General features: G+C 40.6%; 1 pseudogene; it reads left to right on the top strand.

Annotated features, from left to right (window-relative positions):
* The first annotated feature begins 2,998 nt into the window (after window positions 1–2,998).
* Window positions 2,999–20,790, top strand: LOC137324047 (secreted phosphoprotein 24-like; annotated as a pseudogene).
* Window positions 20,791–21,752: the final 962 nt, after the last annotated feature.

Raw genomic sequence — 21,752 nt, 5'->3', positions numbered from 1 at the left:
CAATTTTACCCTTATTTCTTTATTCATCCATGGTGTTTCATTTTTGGCTAGTTTGTTCTTGCTTTTTAGAGGAACATATTTCTGCTGTTCTATCTCTTTATCTGTTTTTCCAGTTCACCTTCTGAAATTCCACTCTCATCCCCTAAAAATTAGCATTTTTCTAAACTATTACATTGGTCTTTGTCTGACTTATGCCTTTCTCAATCATTATTTTAAACTTATTATGTTATGATCGCTATTGCTTAGATGTTCTCCTACACTTACTTCTCTTATTTGCTCTGGTTCATTTCCCATTACTAGATCCAGCAGTGATTCCTCTCGTGTTGGGCTTCTCACATACTGGGTAAGAAAGGAGTCCTGTACACACTGTAAAAATTCCATTCCCTTTTTGCTTTTCCATACCTCTTCTTACCAGTTTATTTGGGGGTTGTTAAAATCTCCCATAATTATTATTCAATGTTTTTTACTCATTTCATAGATTTGTCTACATATTTCACCCTCAACTTCCCTTCCACTATTCGGTGGTCTGTAGAATATACCTATTTATGTGATCGATCCCTTCTAATCCTTGGTTCAATTCATATGGAATCTGTTTCTATCTTAATGTTACTTATGTCCCTTTTTTCTGTTGCCTTAATGTTGTCTCTCATTAGTACAGTTACCCACCCCCCCACCCCCCACCTTCTTCCTTCCCTATCCTTTCTAAATATGTTAGGACAGTAATTTCGGGGGGTGGCAAGTGCAGAGTTAAGTTTCCTAGGGAATGGTGATGGGGCTCCTAACTTTTCTAACGTTTAGGAATAACTTGGATTAAGAAGCTCAATGCAGGCTGGTCAGGAGTGCAAATGATACTAAACGTGGAAGGGTAGTTGGATCAGATGAGACAACAGGGACCTATAAAATGAATTCAGTAAAATAAGTAACTGGGTAGAACAGTGGCAAATGAAATGTAATCTATATTAGTGTGAATTATTGAACAAAGTCTAACACAAACCAATAATGCAAACAAATGCACAATAAGGAAAGCTTGGAATCAATTCGATGGTGTGAGATCATTAAATTCCACAATTTTCCCTGCTGATGCACTTGTGTGCGTGCACACCAGAAATTCACCGTTCATGGTGAGAAAATATCAGCCATGAGGATAATGAGAATAATCAACCAGGAAGCATTTTAATTCCAAAGTGTTATAATTATTCATGAACCGTTCATAAAAAAACTATTTGAATACAACGACTGACCCAGAGGAGTTGAAGAGCAAAACTAATTTCACCTTATAATGCTGCAGAGAGTGCAACCTCCCTGTTAGTCCGTCACAATCCTCTTCTTGTTCACTTTAATGATGACTTGCTGTCACATGATGTACTCAGTTGAGGACCTTAAGTTGATAATGGAAATATAATAAACATTTTTCTGCAGGAGTTTCTAACTGTTTATTCCCTTGAACTAATGTTTAACTTCTCCCAGTTTTTCTACATCCTTAACCCTTGCCTTTCCCCTCCCCCACAAAACCAGAGGGCTACACACAACCCTCCACAACCGGGCAGCCACAACCACGGACTTCTCCACAACTGTCAATAATTCCTCAGTCCAAAACAAACCTCTGGATGCAGCGCCAACACTTTCCAATGAATGGCCTCTGTTGTCAGGGATGTGTTGCAGAGAAAACCTGGTACTTGTTGTGATTTCTCTCAATGGTTTCTTTTCAGACACTGCTCAGGCAGTCAGCTGACACCGTGAAGTGTGCAAGATTGAGTGTTGTCCATGACATTGAAGTCACACAAAATAATGACCAAACTCACCTCCACTGTGGCAGTTGGACTATTATTACCAGAAAGCCTGCGGTTCAAACCTCCACCACTAACAGTGAGGTAATATTGTGTATATCGCGGTTTACCGCATCACTGATAATTTTGGCACAAGGTGATTCCAACAGAATGAATAGTCCCGATGTGACCTTCTGAACAACAACAAAAAACAACAACAAACAAACAAACAAACAAACACTCGCATTTATATAGAGCCTTTAACATAGTAAAACATCCCAAGGCACTTAATTGCAGAGTAATCAGACAGGAAACATGTTGGGTTTTTACAATGCCATATTGCCAATTGCAGCATGGATATCATTGTTCCTGAGGTTTTCAGTCTTTTCGAAACTTTTATCTGTACATTGATCTTTCTGATTCTTGTATATAACAGGGAACTAAGAAACATACGTCATGAGACCACAAGACATGTTGGGCAATACACATAGGGGTTGAAATTCCACTTTGGGTGTGTTCGTGCTCGTGTATTTCCCACTACTGACTCACAGATGACACTTCCGTGGGTTTTCCGCTGTCTCCTCTCTGATGGAATCAGCCACTTGCAGCACAGAGATCCGGGGGATGCACAATTTCCTGGATTGGAGCGGAAATGTGCTGGTGAAGCTTCTCAAAGCTGACTTCAAATTTTAGTCTGATGTCAGCTAGGAAAACATTTGAAGTGTGACAATTGGTCACTTCATCCTGGTCTGTGGTGGGAGTGGAAGGTAGCCAGGGTTCTAGGTCTTGATTAATTGTGTGTCTGTGTCTGTGTTTCGTATGTGTACACGTGTCTGTTCACCTCTGCAGCCCTCCACAGACAAATGGCCTATCATTAGTAGTTGTTTTAGCTAATGTTTGGTGCAGGAAATGATCCAAATAATGACCATGTCCCCTGGACTGAATAATTCCAGGTGTTAACTCCAGTGGACTGAGTGTGACTTTGTACAAACTACAGATGATCATTTCCTCTCATTTCTCAGCTGATTATTTCATATTCTGAGGAATAAAATCTGATTTCACCCATTTGTCAATCAAATCTAAACACATTGGGCCGGATTTTGCTGTGAGCAGCGAATGAACGACACCAGCCATTCGATAGACTTCCACTTGCCCGTACACTTACCACAGGGTTTTGCACAGCAAGTTACTGTCAACAGAAGATCCAAATAGTGCGAGGCCCTAAACAGGGCATGTGGGACCTGTGTGAACAGGACAAGCAACTGAGTATCTCCTTAAGTAATCAGATTGAAAAATCATTAATGGGCAGCGCGGAGTCTGAACCAGGAAGTGTAAGTTAGAATAGTGAATTCATTGTCAAATCAGGTACAGTAAGCGAAATAAAGAGAGGGAAAGAAAGATTGGATTAAGAGACAGAGATAAAAGAGACTGAAAGAAAAAGTTTTTTAAAAATTCGAATTTTTTTTTGAATGTCCAACAATAATTAAAAGCTGAAGAAATGAGACTCCACACTTGTAAAAGTTAATTTTCAGTGTCAGAGATGTTGTTTGGCAATAATTAAGACTTACCACACCATTAAAATGGTACCTACACTGGAATGGACAAGCCCTAACTTTTTCTGGCGAGTTTAGTCCGTATCTATGAGGTGAGTACAGGAATTTCACGCCATTCAATATATTTGAACGGTGAGTCAGACGGCGAGATACTGTTCTCACGCAGCTTTTGGAGGAGCAGGACATCTCGGACAGCAACTTCCGGATTTCCGCGATTGACTGCGCATGTGCGGTCAGCCAAAGTTGCTGTTCGATTTGTACATAAATACAGCAAAATCTGGTCCGATGATGATATTTGGAGGAAGCTGTGCCCATATTACGGCCCACTTGTCAGTAGATTTCCACGGCCAGAATCACCAAACTGAGCAAATATGAGTCAATGTTTGAATGTGGTCGAGGTGCAGTATATAAAGACTGAACGCTGAAAGGAAAAGGTAGAGCAAGAGAGAGAAGCAGCTCCTTTACTGTTAGAAACCAGCCAGCTGATCACACAAGAGGCAGAAGAAATCCTTTCTCCTCATCATTGCTGCAGTGCAGATCCTCCACTGCTCAGGTACGTACTGGAGAGAGCAGCACCTCAGAAAGCAACGAGTTATTGTTAATGAGCTTCAGTCAGTGATATTTTACCAATGTTTAAACAGAATTCACTGAAGAATGCTGGAGTGTTTTGTACAACTTTCCTTTTCTCTCTGCAGGAGTACCAACCCCTCAGGATGCTCTGAGAGAGTCAGTTATAAAACTCAACGAAATCACCGAGATCACCAATCTCTGTGGTATAACCAGGAGAAGAGTGAAGGATGTAAGTGTGTCCTGGTCTAAGTGTGTTTCACTCTCTGAAGTCTACAAGGATATTACTGAGTTCAGTTAGACTCTGATTATTAAACATGAGCAGAATATTATATTACACACACAATGGTGGGTGAATCTCAGTTCAGGAATTTAAATCCTAAATTAGTCTTTGATTTTGGAGATTAGGATTGGAGGAATGTTTGGAAGTGAAATTTGAAATTCTTTTAAGGTTGGGATTTGAGATTTATTTTCCATTGCAAATCCCAATCACCAATGAAATTCATTCCATTATTAAAGATACCAGCACTTCGAACATCCGTACTGTGATAGTGAAAGGGGCCATTTTTGGTTTGGATAAATGAAAGCGTTTGTCCCTGTTGGGTGATGAATCTGACAGTTTGTGTTGTTCTGAACTTTATCTGACCAGAGTAAGAAAACTGGATTCGGTAACATGCTGATGATCTGTTTTCCTTTCATTAGATTTATCGCGCAGGTAAATTGTCATACAACTTGGATTTAGCGTTCACTGTGAAAGAAACTGTCTGCTCCAAAAATTCTGGGCTGGAATTTGATGATCCCAGCTGCCACTTCTGTCCCAAAAAGACCGCTGTGAGCATTGAGCTATATTGTATCATAGAAACCCCCATGTGTACTGAGTTATATCACAGAAAGGGCCGTGACTAATGAGTTATACCATAGAACAGGCCTTGAGTACTGAGTTATATCATAGAAATTACCTCTGTCCGTGTTGAGCTTACAAATATTCAATAATTTTAATAAATTCTGTGTCATTTTGCCAGGAAAAAGGCTTTTGCAGAAGCCATGTTCAATATTTTGCTAATGAGGTCGTTGACATCGATGTGGAGTGTCGAGGTTTGAAGACGGTTGACAGCAACAGTGACTCATCAGAGTCAAGTGAAAACAGTATTGAGGTAAACTCACAATTATACAAATCAGGGGAACGGGCTTTCTAAAACTTGAGATTATTTACAACATCTCTCAATGGTCTCCTGTGCTAAATAAATAAATATTAATATTTTAATTCAAGTCAAAACTGAATCAAAAGAGACATCACTCAAGGAGTTGTCAAATGTAAGTATAAACGAGGACTTTGTGTCAGATGATTTTCTTCTCGCTCACGATTCTCAACAATAAAATGTATAATCCTGGATTCAACTTTGGCAGAATTGAGTCTGAGATAGCAATTTATTTTTAGTTTGGCGGGGGGGAATACTGCTGTTCGATTCCTGTGGGGAGTTTTCCAACCTTTGCCAAAGGATTGTTGAATTGACCCCAAATACAGAGGATAAGTTTGTTCACCACTGATGATAAAGCGAGCTGAGTATCTTGGGGTATCGAGGGGTTCAATACAATAAATACCAATTGATGATGATGTCAACTATCATTAGTTTAACCATTGGCCCCACAGCCCCACTGTACCAGGGCTGTATTGATTATTGCTGCTCTGCAGAACATGAGATGTTTGGTGGGGACTTCTCCACTCCAACACTGAGCCACTGAATCTCAGCTCTCAAATAATCAGAGTTTACAATCCTCATTTATAATTAATATTTAAATCTTTTATTTGGAGGTCATTTTAAAACTCATATTATTTACAAAATGTTTCACTGGTCCCCTGTGCTAAACATATAAATATTAATATTTTAATACAGATGAAAAGCAAGTCAAAAGAATCATCACTCGAGGAGTCTTCAAATGTAAGTATAAACTAGGATCTTTTGTGAGATTATCAACAAGAATAAACTGTTGAAACCTGGATTCAACTGTGTCAGAATATAGTCTGAGGCTTTTATTTAATTAAATGTCCATCCAGAGAAACTTGGGAGAGGATAATGATGCTCGATTCTTTTTTTTTATTCGTTCATGGGATGTGGGTGTCGCTGACAAGGCCGGCATTTATTGCCCATCCCTAATTGCCCTTGAGAAGGTGGTGGTGAGCCGCCTTCTTGAACCGCTGCAGTCCATGTGGTGAAGGTTCTCCCACAGTTCCAGGATTTTGACCCAGCGATGATGAAGGAACGGCGATATATTTCCAAGTCGGGATGGTGTGTGACTTGGAGGGGAACATGCAGGTGGTGTTGTTCCCATGTGCCTGCTGCCCTTGTCCTTCTAGGTGGTAGAGGTCGTGGGTTTGGGAGGTGCTGCCGAAGAAGCCTTGGTGAGTTGCTGCAGTGCATCTTGTAGATGGGATACACTGCAGCCATGGTGTGCCGGTGGTGGGGGGAGTGAATATTTAAGGTGGTGGATGGGGTGCTAATCAAGTGGGCTGCTTTGTCCTGGATGGTGTCGAGCTTCTTGAGTGTTGTTGGAGCTGCACTCATCCAGGCAAGTGGAGAGTATTCCATCACACTCTATACTTGTGCCTTGTAGATTGGTGGAAAGGTTTTGGGGAGTCAGGAGGTGAGTCGCTTGCCGCAGAATACTCAGCCTCTGACCTGCTCTTGTAGCCACAGTATTTATGTGGCTGGTCCAATTAAGTTTCTGGTCAATGGGGACCCCCAGGATGTTGATGGCAGGGGATTCGGCAATGGTAATGCCATTGAATGTCATGGGAGGTGGTTAGACTCTCTCTTGTTGGAGATGGTCATTGCCTGGCACTTGTCTGCGTGAATGTTACTTACCACTTATCAGCTCAAGCCTGGATGTTGTCCAGTTATTGCTGCATGCGGGCACGGACTGCTTCATTATCTGAGGATAATGGAGCCGAACACTGTGCAATCATCAGCAAACAGTCTCACTTTTGACCTTACGATGGAGGGAAGGTCATTGATGAAACAGCTGAAGATGGTTGGGCCTGAGGAACTCCTGCAGTGATGTCCTGGGGTTGAGATGATTGGCTTCCAACAACCACTACTATCTTCCTTTGTGCTAGGTATGACTTCAGCCACTGGAGAGTTTTCCCCGATTCCCATTGACTTCAGTTTTACTAGTGCTCCTTGATGCCACATCCGGTCAAAGGTTGCCTTGATGCCTGGAGCCGAGTGGTTCTGGCGGAACCCAGGAACATCCTATTGGATGTTCTCCAACCATCGCTAAAGGATTGTAGAATTGACCCCAAGTGGAGGAATTTGTTTTTTATTGAATTTTAGGATGGTTTAGAATCAGAGAGAATGCTCTCCGCTGACAATAACCATGGTATCAGGACAGATATAAGTGATGGCTTCATGAGGGCGGCGTCATTTATATTCTCCTCATCTGATAGACAATAATTATTGGTTTTGGTGCAGGGTGGGTGGTGGGGGGTCAACACACTAGAGGTCAGTTGATGGATAATTTCACCTCATTGAATTTCAGCTCAGAAATTTAAAGAGTTGTCACTTCCTCATTTATGATCTAATATTTAAACCTTTTCTTGGAGATGATTGTAAAAGTCATGATTTGTTACAAAATGCTACAGATATAAATATGAATATTTTAATACAGATGAAAAGCAAATCAAAAGAATCGTCTCTCGAGGAGTCTTCAAATGTAAGTATCAGCTGGGACTTTGTGTCAGATAATTGCCTTCTTAATCATGATTATCAATAAAATATTGAACTCAGATTCAACTGAGCCCATCTGAAAATTACAATTCTGTTTATTCCATTAATTCCAGGAGCACAGCGATGAATCAAGAGCCCGACACTAACCATGAATGAAACTTCTCAAAGGTTCAGTTTGGTGTTAACACAAGAAGACCTCATTCAGATTAAAGACGATGTTATAAATTGTACTAAACTTGTTCATAAATAAGGGGGGACCTGGGGTTCCTGACTGTACATTTTACTGTAACTGGGAGAGTCTATAGATTGTAATTGCTCAGTCCTTTGGTGTGTATTGTTGTCTTGTAATTTGTGGATCACATTAAAAGTATGAAGAGAATACTTGCTGATGTTCTTCCAAATGTTATTTCTCACTTCACTAATCAGATGAGAGTTCAAACAGACACAGTGCTCAAACCAGCCTGTCATAGACTTGTGACAGGTTTCCTCAGTCTAATGGTAACTGCTGGTGAACTGGGGCTTTACATGCTTGAAATCTGATGTGGAAAAGTGGGCAGGTGATACTGCATCAATACAGTGTAATTCACCCAGGATGTTCAAATCTACCATCAACTTGGTGAAGTGTTTTGTGAAAATGCAATCCTGCACCTTGGGGGGAACTGAACAATTAATATATTTGAGTCTTATCCTATTGATATTACCCCCTCTTATCGGAAATAGTTATTGAAAAGCCAACTGAATAAATGACCTGTGACCTGATCAGATGGAGGTCATTTGAAGAAGGGCTTTATGGAGAAGGGATGGAAGACAATTGAAAAATTAAAACATTAAACATCTGGTTGCGTGTTTACACTGAGTAATATCACCATTACTTGAAAACTCATACATCATTGTCGCTGTGCAGCGGTAGAAATCTGGAGTTTTCTTTCCCTCGTTCTGTTAATTAGGGGCCTCAGCTCCAAGTATTGGAGGTGAAGAGATGGTGAACAGAAGGAATATAAAAGGGAATAAACTGTCAAGTTTTGTCTCTCCTTATTTTACCTCTTTAGAATCACTGCTTCATCTTCTGCCAGATAGGAGGGTGTGTTGTGTTGGAGCCACAGGCTTCTCCACAGCTGCTGTCCACATCGATCTGTGTTAGAAACATAGAAACGTAGAAACATAGAAAATAGGAGCAAGAATAGGCCATTCGGCCCTTCGGGCCTGCTCCGCCATTCAAAATGATCATGGCTGATCGTCCAACTCAGTACCCTGTTCCCACTTTTTCCCCATATCCCTGATCTCTTTAGCATTAAGAAATATATCTATCTCCTTCTTGAATACATCTAATGACTTGGCCTCCACTGCATTCTGTGGTAGAGAATTCCACAGGTTTACCACCCTCTGAGTGAAGAAATTTCTCCTCATCTCGGTTCTAAGACTGTGACCCCTGGTTCTGGACTCCCCAGCCATTGGGAACATCCTGCCTGCATCTAGTCTGTCTAGCCCTGTTAGAATTTTATATGTTTCGATGAGATCACCTCTCATTCTTCTAAACTCTAGTGAATATAGGCCTAGTCGACCCAATCTCTCCTCATACGTCAGTCCTGCCATCCCAGGAATCAGTCTGGTAAACCTTCGTTGCACTCCCTCCATGGCAAGGACATCCTTCCTCAGATAAGGAGACCAAAACTGCACACAATACTCCAGATGTGGTCTCACCAAGGCCCTGTACAACTGCAGTAAGACATCCCTGCTTCTGTACTCAAATCCTCTTGCAATGAAGGCCAACATACCATTTGCCTTCCTAACTGCTTGCTGCACCTGAATGCTCGCTTTCAGCAACTGGTGTACAAGGACACCCAGGTCTCATTGCACCTCCCCTTTTCCCAATCTATCACCATTCAGATAATAATCTGCCTTTCTGTTTTTACAACCAAAGTGGATAACTTCACATTTATCCACGTTATACTGCATCTGCCATGTTCTTGCCCACTCACCCAACTTGTCTAAATCACATTGGAGCCTCTTTGCATCCTCCTCACAGCTCACATTCCCCCCAGCTTTGTGTCGTCTGCAAACTTGGAAATGTTACATTCCGTTCCCTCATCCAAATCATTGATATATATTGTGAATAGCTGGGGCCCAAGCACTGATCCCTGCGGTACCCCACTAGTCACTGCCTGCCACCCGGAAAAAGACCCGTTTATTCCTACTCTCTGTTTCCCGTCTGTCAACCAATTCTCAATCTATGCCAGTATATTCCCCCAATCCCATGTGCTTTAAGTTTGCACACTAACCTCTTATGTGGGACCGTATCAAAAGCCTTCTGAAAATCCAAATATGTCACATCCACTGGTTCTCCCCTATCTATTCTATTAGTTACATCCTCAAAAAACTCCAGTAGATTTGTTAAGCATGATTTCCCTTTCATAAACCCATGCTTACTTTGTCCAATCCCATTAATGCCTTCCAAATGTTCTGTTATCACATCTTTTATAATAGACTCTAGCATTTTCCCCACTACTGATGTTAGGCTAACTGGTCTGAAATTCCTTGTTTTTTCTCTCCCTCCTTTTTTAAATAGTGGGGTTACATCTGCCACCCTCCAATCTGTAGGAACTGTTCCAGAGTCTATAGAATTTTGGAAGATGATCACCAATGCATCCACTATTTCCAGGGCCACTTCCTTTAGTACTCTGGGATGTAGGTTATCAGGCCCTGGGGATTTGTCAGCCTTTAGCCCCATTAATTTCCCTAGCACTTTTTTTTACTAATACTGGTTTCCTTCAATTCCTCCGTCTCACTGGACCCTTGGTTCCCTAACATTTCCGGGAGGTTATTTGTGTCCTCCTTTGTGAAGACAGAACCAAAGTATGTGTTTAATTGTTCTGCCATTTCTTTGTTCCCCATTATAATTTCCCCCATTTCTGACTGTAAGGGAACTACATTTGTCTTCACTAATCTTTTTCTCTTGACATATTTATAGAAGCTTTTACAGTGAGTTTTTATATTCGCTGCTAATTTACTCTCATACTCTATTTTTCCCTTCTTAATCAATCTCTTTGTCCTCCTTTGCTGAATTCTGAACTGTTCTCAATCCTCAGGCTTGCCGCTTTTTCTGGCAATTTTATATGTCTCCTGTTTGGATCTAATACTACCACTAATTTCTTTTGTAAGCCACAGTTGAGCCACCTTTCCTGTTTTATTTTTGCGCCAAACGGGAATGAATAATTGTTGTAATTTCTGCACACGTTCTTTAAATATTAGCCATGCCTATCCACTGTCATCCCTTTTAGTTCCACAATCTATCCTAGCCAACTCGCACCTCATACTTTCGTAATTTCCTTTATTTAGATTCAGGACCCTAATTTGGGTTCAACTACTTCACTCTCCATCTTAATGAGGAATTCTATCATGTTATGGTCGCTCTTCCCTAAGGGACCCCATACAAAAAGATTGTTAATTAATCCTTTCTCATTGCACAATACCCAGTCTAGGATCGCCTATTCTCTAGTTGGTTCCTCAACGTATTGGTCCAGAAAACCATTACTTACACACTCCAGGAATTCATCAGGTGTTCATCAGCCAAGGTTTTTCACTTGAGAGCACGACTGGTCTTGCCCATTCTTACTTCCCTCAGTAAGAACTTGTGCATTGCTTTATAACAAACTGGAAATTTGCTCTTTGAGGGTGTGGTTTACATTTTGTTTTGCACCTGTTGTATTCCATTTCCAACATATACATTGGGCACTATTTTAAAAGGAAAGTGCGAGCGCATTGGGGGCAAAGAAAATCGGGATTTTTGGTGCAGACAGGAATTCCAGCTCCAATACGTCGGCAATTAATGCCGGCGAGACGATATTTAAACACTAAATCAAGTACTTAAAGTACTGGATATGTCCATAAATCCAATTACCAATGAAGGCAAGTGATTTTAACGTAGCCTCAACGTGTTTCCCATGTTGTGTGAATCACTGTATTGAAAAGTAGTCGTGTTTCAGCCGGCAGCCATTTGGACATTTAAATCCCTGTTTGACAGATGGGGATAAAAGGTGAGTTATTGCAGCAGGGCACTCAGTTCTCTCAGACAAACTTTTGGCTGGGAGATCTTTGTGTTTAGACTGAAAATTCTTGGTTTCCACTCTGAATTGTTCTGTTTACCCATATTTACCAACTTTTCAAACCCCTTCAAACTAACACCGTCAGGATGGGGGGTGCGATGGCTGCATTCACCATTATATTTGAGGATAAGCAACATCACCAACACCAGGCACGGCGTGCACTTCCATCACTTGTAGCTCCACAACACAGTGCTGCACCACAGGCACCTGCACAACAGCATAGACAGGAACAACAGAGGGAGTGACGTCGCAGGAGGCACTACCCTCACCACAGGGTCTACAGACCAAGGCTCAGCTTTCTGGACCTCTCTGAGGAGCAGTGCATATGGAGGCTGAGAGTGAGTCACTAGGTGGTTGCAGACATCTGCAGCCTCCTTCATGTCCAGCTGCTCCTGGCTGGGGCTGGCTGCGTCTCATTACCCATCACAGTTAAAGTGACCACTACTCTCAACTCCTACTATCCTGCTGGAGAACAGTTTGGAGGACATGTATGGAGCTGGACGCAGATGCTGAACCCCAGGGGTCATCCTTTAAAAGGAGAATGGTCAAGGCACAGCAGCACATTTGCGAGGTACTGGAACAGGTGCCACGTGCACTCTCCACAATAGCGCAGAGGATGGAGGATTCCATCTTCTGCATTAGTGGAATGATGGCACAGGTACGTGAGGGAATCTCTGAGATAGTGTCGGAGGTAAGTGCTGAAATGTCTGAGATAGTGTCGTAGGTAACAGCAGAAATGTTTGAGATAGCGTTGCAGGTAAGTGCAGGAATGTCTGCGTTGGAGAGAAGGCTAGCCTCCGTTGAGCTTTAAGCACGGCTCACAAATGAGTCCATTCAGGCCTTGACAATGGCTGTTTGGACTCAAGGTGAACAACATTTTGCCACCTTAACAGGCAGACAGAAACTTTACAACTAGGCTTACAAGGCTTCATACATGTCCTCCAAACTGTTCTCCATCAGGATGGTAGGAGTTCCTAAATCACAAGCAATATTTCTGCTGTGGGATTCTTTTAACAACAGAAATCACAAACAAATGAATGAATTGCCATTGTTTGGATTGTGACCATTAAGGTAAGGAATGATTGGAACTGCGTGTTACTTTAATGGCCAATTATAGATTCACACGAGCCTCCTCCCTCCCTTCTTCTAAATCCATCAGCTAACCCTTCTATTTCTTTCTCCCTCTTGTGCTATCTAGCTTCCCCTTATATGTATCTCTGCTATTTGCCTCAACTATTCCTTGTGGTAGCGCATTCCACATTCTTACCACTCTATGTGTAAAGAAATTTCTCCTGAATTCCCTATGGATTTATTAGCGACTATTTTATATTTATGACCTCTAGTTTTGGACTCCCCCCAGAAATGGAATAATTTTCTCTACGTCTACCCTATCAAACCCTTACATTATCAGGTCACCCCTTCGCCTTCTCTTTTCTAGAGAAAAGGGCCCCAACCTGTTTAGCCTTTCCTGATAAGTATATCTTCTTAGTTCTGATATTATCCTTATGAATCTTTTTTTGGCACCCTCTCTAATGCCTCTATATCCTTTCTATAGTATCGAGAGCAGAACTGTGCATAGTACCCCAAGTGTGGTCTAACCAAGGTTTTATACAAGTTTAACTTAACTTATCTGCTTTTCAACTCTATCCCTCTAGAAATGAACCTCATTGCTTGGTTTGCCTTTTTTATGGCCTTATTAACCTGCCTCACTACTTTCTGTTATTTGTGTAGATCGCTTTGCTCCTTTTTCCCATTCAGGCTCTTATTATCCAAACAGTATGTGACCTCCTTATTGTTCCTACCAAAATACACCACCTCACACTTACCTATATTGAAATTCATTTACCAATTACATGCCCATTCTGCAAATTTATTAATGTCTTCTTGCATTTTGACTCATTCTTCCTTTGTATTAACTATACCCACCAATCTGGTGTCATTCGTAAATTTTGAAATTGTACTTGCCATTCCCAAATCCAAATTGTTAATGTAAATTGTGAACAATGGTTGTCCCAGCACCGATCCCTGTGGAACACCACTTCCCACCTTTTGCAACTCTGAGTAGCTACCCTTAACCCCTACTCTCTGTTTTCCATTTTGTAGCCAACTTACTTTTCATTCTGCTACATGTCTCTGACCTTAGTCATGAGTCTACAATCCAGTACCTTATCGAAGGCCTTTTGAAAATATTACATCTACTACTTTACCTTTGTCTAATCTTTTTGATAGTTCTTCAAAGAATTCAATAAGTTAGGTCAGGCAAGACTTTCCCTTTTGAAATCTGTGTCAACTACTCTTTATTATATTTTCAATTTCTTGATGTTTTTGTATTACATCTTTAAGTAAACATTGCTTTATCTTTCCTACCACCAACGTTAAGCTAATTGGTCTATAGTTCCCTGGTCATGTTCTATCTCCCTTTTTAAACATGGGACTAACAGTAGCTGTCTGCCAGTCCTCTGGCACTATTCCCTTTTCTAATGAATTTTTGTACATATGTAATAGTGCTTCTGCTATCTCCTCCCTAACTTCTTTCAATATTCACAGATGCAATCCACCCAGTCCAGGGGTTTATCCTCTCTAAGTTTGATTACTTATCTCACCCTTTCTATTTTAAATGTTTTTGTATCTTTTTTGATTTCTTCTAAAGTCATGCACACCTTCTTAGTCTCCTTGGTAAATACTTAGGCAAAGTAACTATTCAATATTTCTGCCATTTCACTGTCATTATCTGTGAATTTATCTTGTGCAACACCCTTAGTAGCCTGATCCATATCCTGACTTTTCTTTTGTTAATTATGTGTCTGTAGAATACTTTACAATTTTTTTAAATATTCTTTGATAATTTAATTTCGTAGTTCCTCTTTGCTTTCTTAATTGTTTTTTTTACTTCTTTCCTAACCTTTTCATATTCCTTTTTGTCATCCTCTCCTTTATTATATATATAACTAGATATGCTTTATTCTTAAGTTTCAATTTTACCCTTATCTCTTTATTCATTCATGGTGTTTCATTGTTGGCTAGTTTGTTATTGCTTTTTAGAGGAATATATTATTCCTGAACTCTATTGATCACCATTTTAAATAATTCCCACTGCTCTTCTATTTCTTTGTCAAAATGTTTTTCCAGTTTACCTTCCCTAGTTCCATTCTCAATCCCCTCAAAATTAGCTTTTTTCCAATTTATTCCTTTGGTCTTTATCTTACTTATGTCTTTCTCAATTATTATTTTAAACCTTATTATGTTTTGATCGCTATTGCCTAGATGTTCCCCTACACTTACTTCTCTTATCTGTTCTGGTTCATTTCCTATTATTAGATACAGCAATGATTCCTCTCTTGTTGGGCTTCTCACATAGTGGGTAAGAAAGGTGAAGGGATTCGCAAAATTTCACATGTTCCCCCCACCCCGAAGATTTATTGGAGTTATTAAAGAAACCCTGGCGTGACTGTTTTAAAAAATCCAAGTCTCTCAAAATGGCTGCAGTCAGACACATGGCCGAGGACCAGCAGATTTGAAATTGCATTCTCAACAACTCGGCAGGCTTCGTGTCTCAGACAGGTTTCTTTAAACAATGCAGCTGCATTCTAGCCCTGAGGCAAGCTATCAACATGGCCGGCCAACACATCAAAATTCGAGCAGGAAGTGATCGCAGGACAAAAGGTGAACCATCAAGGTACATTCGGAACAATGGTAAAGCAGTTAGCGAACAGATCGATACAGGAAATGGCCATTAATGTAAATGGGCCAGAGATGGGGTCCTTTGTCTTACGTTTCGTGCTTAAATCAAACAATGAAGCAAGCTGATAAGGTATGAAAAAAACCTGTTACCAAGAGGGTATAACTGGGGCTGCCCAGTATCTCTCTCTAGCTGCTCTCTTCGCCTGGTGGCCGGGGTCCTGCTGCTCACTAGCTCAGACTTGAGAAGGAAGGCCATCCAGAAAAACCTCGCAAACGCAGCAGGAGGCCAGGCATTTTTCATCTGTTTCACCGGTGAGCATTAATTTTCTGGCCGCCACAAGACAACCTAGCATAAGTGTAAGGTTGGGGGTTAAGGGATATTGCTAAACTTGTGATTTTAGAATTTTCCCTCGATGTGTCCGTTTCTTTCAACCCGATAAGTGTAAGACTGTATTACATCCATAGCGATTTCTTTATCTTCTGTATTATACTGTTTACCTTGTAGTTTTAGTTTTCTTATTAATAAACATTGGTTTTCCTTGTACCAATCCACTGGTCTGTTTGTCTGTCTTTGTTACCACTCGATAAGTCCTCAGCTCAGAATCAGGAAGGGGTAAGCGATTCGCAACCGCACTGCGGGCAGGGCAGCTCAGGAAAACATAACTGGCTGACCTATTATAAGCCCGAGAAACAGTAAAAAAAGAAACCCCTTACAAAGGAGTCCTGTACAAACTGAAAAATCCATTCTCAGCTCCTCTTTCCCTACCTCTTCTTGCCAGTTTATTTGGGGGTAGTTGAAAGCTCCCATGTTTTTTACTTATTTCATAGATTAATCTATATACTTCACCCTCAACTTCTCTTCCACTGTCAGGTGGTCTGTAGAATATAGCTATTAACGTGATCGATCCCTTCTTATCCTTTGTCTCAATCCACACGGATTTTGTTTCTATCTTAATGTTACTTATGTCCCTTTTTTCTATTGTCATTATGTTAACTCTAATTAGTACAGCCACCCCCCCACCCCACTTCTTCCTTCCCTATCCTTTCTAAATAGGATAGGGCAGTGATTTCGGTGGGTGGCAAGTGCTGAGTGGAATTTCCTAGGGATTGGTGTTGGGGCCCCTACTCTTTCTAATTTACATGAATAACTTGGATTAAGAAGCTCAATGTCTCAGATGTGCAAATGATTCTAAACTTGGACGGGCAGTTGGATCAGATGAGTAGCAGGCACCTATAAAATGAGTTCAATAAAATATGTAACTGGGAAGAACAGTGGCAAATGAAATGTAATCTATACTAATGTAAATTATTGAAAGCAGTTGGAAAAATGCATGACATATAAATATAGATTTAATGAATGGTACAGAAATAGGTAAGGGTGAAGTTAACAGGGATCGTGGAGTCTTAGAAGACTCTCCACTGAACATGTCTAAGCAGTGCTGAGCAGCAAAGAAAAGAGCAAATTGGATTTAGTACAAGTAGATAATGATTCTTTTCAAAATTATCATACAAATAAATGGTTTCACTCACTGATGAGTGATCATGATAGTCAGTTACCAAACCAACAAAGTCCAACACGAACCAACGATACAAACAAGTACACAATAAAAAAAGCGTGGAATTAATTCAATGGTGTGAGATCATTAAATTCCATACTTTTCCCTGGTGATGTACTTGTGTGCATGCACACCAGAAATTCAATATTCATGGTGAGAAAATGCAGGGAAATCAGCCATGAGGATAAAGAGAATAAACAGCCACAGATTATTTTAATTCCCAAGTGTCATATTTATTTTATTCATGAACCGTGCATTAATACTGTTTGATTCTAATGTCTGACCCAGAGGAGTTGGAGAACAGAACCGATTTCACCTTATAATGCTCCAGAGAGTGTAACCTCCAAAGCTCCATATTAGCCATTCACAATCCCCTTCTTGTTCACTTTAATGAATACTTATAGTCATATGATGTACTCGGTTGAGGACCTTAAGTTGATGATGGAAATATAATAAATATTTTTCTGCAGGAGTTGCTGTTTATTCCCTTGAACTAATCTTCTCCCAGATTTTCTACATTCTTAACTCTTGCCCTTTCCCCTCCCCCACAAAACCTGAGGCCTGCACACAGTCTTCTACAACCGGGCAGGCAGGAAGTCACAACCACGGACTTCTCCACAACTGTCAACAATTCCTCAGTCCAAAACAAACCTCTGGATGTAGCACCTACGCTTCCAGATGAATGGCCTCTGTTGTCAGGGATGTGTTGCAGAGAAAACCTGGTACTTGTTGTGATTTCTCTCAATGGTTTCTTTTCAGACACTGCTCAGGCAGTCAGCTGACACCGTGAAGTGTGCAAGACTGAGGGGGAGTGTTGTCCATGACATTAGTGTCACACAAAATAATGACTAAACTCATCTCCACTATGGCAGCTGGACTATTATTACCAGCAGATCTGGGGTTCAAACCTCCACCACTAACAGTGAGGTAATATTGAACACCAAACCTTGTGTATATCAGGGGTTTACCACATCACTGATAGTTTTGGCACAAGGTAATTCCAACAGAATGAATGGTCCCAATGTGGTCTTAACAACAACAACAACAACAACAACAACAACACCTTGCATTTCTATAGAGCCTTTGACGTAGTTAAACATCCAAAGGCGCTTCACTGAAATGTAATCGGACAGGAAAAATGCTGGGTTTTTAGTATGCTTTGTTAGCCCATCGCAGTGTGGATAACATTGTTCATGAAGCTTTTAGTTATTTTGAAACTTTACATTGGGCTTTATGATTCTGGCATATAACAGGGAAATAGGAAACATACCTCATGAGTGGTTTTAATGGGGGATTTTAACTTTCATATCGATTGGGATAAGCAGACGAGTTCATGTAAGATAGGTAACGAATTTCTTGAGTGCATTCAGGACTGCTTTCTGCCACAATATGTCTTAGAACCAACAAGGGGGCAGGATATATTAGATTTAATAATGAGTAATGAGCCAGATATAGTTACCATCTTAACGATGCGTGAACACTTATCTAATAGCGTTCATAATATGATCGGTTTTAACGTTGTGCTTGAAAGGGAAAAATCCATATCAGCTACTAAGATTCTAAATTTAGGGAAGGCCGACTTCAACGGGATGAGTCAGAGACTGTCCACAGTAAACTGGGCAAATCTGTTGATGGGTAAAATGACAAAATCAGTGGGAGGTCTTCAAAAAAGAATTTAACGTGAAGCAGAACCAGTTTATACATCTAAGGGACAAGAGCTCTTCTGGCCAATAAAAAAACCATGGACGACAAAAGAGGTAAGGGACAACATAAAACTAAAAGAAAAAGTTTACAAAAATACAAAAAAGTACCTCAGATCCTGGCGACTGGGAGAGATACAAAGAACAGCAAAGGGTGACAAAACAGATAACAACAGCTACGAAAAGGAAGTATCAAAAGAAACTTGCAAGAGATATCAAAATCAACACAAAAAAATTTTACAATTACATTTAGGAAAAAAAGGGTGGTCAGGAGCAATGTGGGCCCCTTAAAAACTGATAATAGTGATATTGTAAATGAAAATAAGGAAATGGCGGACATGTTAAATAATTACTTTGTGTCAGTATTTACAGTAGAGGAGGAGGAAAGTATGCCGGACACCCCAAGGAAACTAATTTTGAATCTGGGACAGGAACTCACCATAATTAACCTATACAAATTAACAGTAATGAAGAAAATGAAAATAATGGCACTAATGAGTGACAAATCTCCAGGACCAAATGGTTTCCATCCCAGGATTTAAAGGAAGTAGGTGAGAACATTGCAGATGCCCTAACTATAATCTTCCAAAGTTCTCTCGATTCAGGGACCATTCCTTTAGAGAGGGAAACCTGTGAATTATAGGCCAGTTAACCTAACATTTGTTGTCGGGAAATCACTAGAGTCTATAATTAAAGATAGAGAGACTGAATACCTTGAAATTTTTCAGCTGATCAGAGAGAGCCAGCTTGGATTGATTAATAGATTAAGTGAATGGGCAAAACTGTGACAAATGGATTTCAATGTAGGCAAGTGTGAGGTCATCTGCTTTGGACCTAAAAAGGATAGATCAGAGTACTTTCTAAATGGTGAAAAGCTCAAAACAGTGAAGGTCCAAAGAGACTTAGATGTCCATGTACATAGATCATTAAAATGTCATGGACAGATACAGAAAATGATCAAAGAAGCTAATGGAATGCTGGCCTTTATATCTAGAGGACGAGGATACAAGGGGGTAGAAGTTATGCTACAGCTATATAAAGCCCTGGTTAGACCACAACCTGGAGTATTGTGTTCAGTTCTAGTCACCGGACCTGAGGAAGGATATACTGGCCTTGGAGGGAGTACAATGTAGATTTACTAGACTGATACCTGGACTCCAAGGGTTAAATTACAAGGAGAGATTACACAAACTAGGGTTGTATTCCCTGAAATTTAGAAGATTAAGAGGTGATTTGGTCGAAGTTTTCAAGATATTAAGGGGAAGTTATAGGTTAGATAGAGAGAAACGACTCCTATTTGTTGGTGGAGTCAAGAACAAGGGGACATAGCCTAAAAATTAGAGCCAGAACTTGCAGGAGTTAAACGATGAAACACTTCCACATGCAAAGGGTGGTAGAAGTTTGGAACTCTCTTCCGCAAACAGCAGTTGAAGCTAGCTCAATTGTTCATTTTAAATCTGAGATTGAGAGATTTTGTTAACCAAAGGTATTAAGGGATATGGGGCTAAGGCGGGTATTTGAAGTTGGGTCACAGATCAGCCATGATCTCACTGAATGGCGGAACAGGCTCAAGGGGCTAAATAGCCCACTCCCATTCCTATATTCCTATGTTCTTATGAGTTCATAAGAGAAATTGGGTGACACAAATAGGGGTTGAAATTCCACTTTGGGTGTGTTCATGCTCGTGTATTTCCCACTACTGACTCACAGAGGACACTTCTGTTGGTTTTCCGCTGTCTCCTCTCTGATGGACATCAGCCACTTGCAGCACAGAGATCTGGGGAACTCAGAATTTCCTGGTCAGGAACAGCAATGTGTTGGTGAAGCTTCTCAGAGTTCAATTTTTAGTCTAATGTCAGCTAGGGAAACATTTGAAGTGTGACAATTGGTCACTTCATCCTGGGCTGTGGTGGGAGTGGAAGGTAGCCATGGTTCCAGGTCTTGATTGGTCTCTACTGGCCCCATGTTGGGATGTGTGTATATGTTTATATGTGTACATGTGCATGTTCGCCTCTGCAGCTCTCCACAGTCGAATGGCCTATTGTCAGTCGCTGTATCGGCTCGTACATGAAAAATGGCAACAGCAGGGTTACGGGTCAGCTACTGGCAATCATGAAATCAAATCCCAACAGGGAGTAAGCACAGGAAAGGAAAATAAATAGAGAAAATGGAAAATTCATCTATAAACAGGAGAAAACGATTGTTTTACACATCATCATGATCCTGCTTTACCTTCAAATCATCATGGCAGCAATATGTCAGTGCTAACGGCAGAGCTTCTGGAGCTAATGTTTGGTGCAGGAAATGATCCAAATAATGACCATGTCCCCTGGACTGAATAATTCCAGGTGTTAACTCCAGTGGGCTGAGTGTGACTTTGTACAAACTACAGATGATCATTTCCTCTCATTTCTCAGCTGATTATTTCATATTCTGAGGAATAAAATCTGATTTCACCCCTTTGTCAATCAAATCTAAACACATTGGGCCGGATTTTGCTGTGAGCAGTGAATGAACGACACCAGCCATTCGATAGACTTCCACTTGCCCATAGACTTTCCACAGGGTTTTGCACAGCAAGTTACTGTCAACAGAAGATCCAAATAGTGCGAGGCCCTAAACAGGGCATGTGGGACCTGTGTGAACAGGACAAGCAACTGAGTATCTCCTCAAATAATCAAATTGAAGAATCATGAACAAACAGCGCAGAATCTGGACCAGAAAGTGTAAGTTTCAGGTACAGTAAGAGAAATAAAGAGAAAGAAAGAAAGATTGGATTAAAAGACAGAGATAAAAGATTGAAGAAAACATTTAAAAAAAATTATTTCCATTTTTTTTAAGTGTCCAACAATAAGTAAAATCTGAAGGAATGAGAGTCTAAATTTGTAAAGGTTAATTTTCAGTGCCAGAGATGTTGTTTGGGAATAATTAAGACTTACCACGCCATTAAAATGGTACCTACACTGGAATGGACAAGCCCTAACTTTTTCTGGCGAGTTTAGTCCGTATCTATGAGGTGAGTACAGGAATTTCACGCCATTCAATATATTTGAACGGTGAGTCAGACGGCGAGATACTTCTCTCACGCAGCTTTTGGAGGA

This window comes from Heptranchias perlo, chromosome 7, assembly GCF_035084215.1.
Source record: "Heptranchias perlo isolate sHepPer1 chromosome 7, sHepPer1.hap1, whole genome shotgun sequence".
NCBI classification, from domain to species: Eukaryota; Metazoa; Chordata; class Chondrichthyes; order Hexanchiformes; family Hexanchidae; genus Heptranchias; species Heptranchias perlo.
Note: the sequence above shows the minus strand (reverse complement) of the source record. Positions and strands in the feature narration are given on the sequence as shown.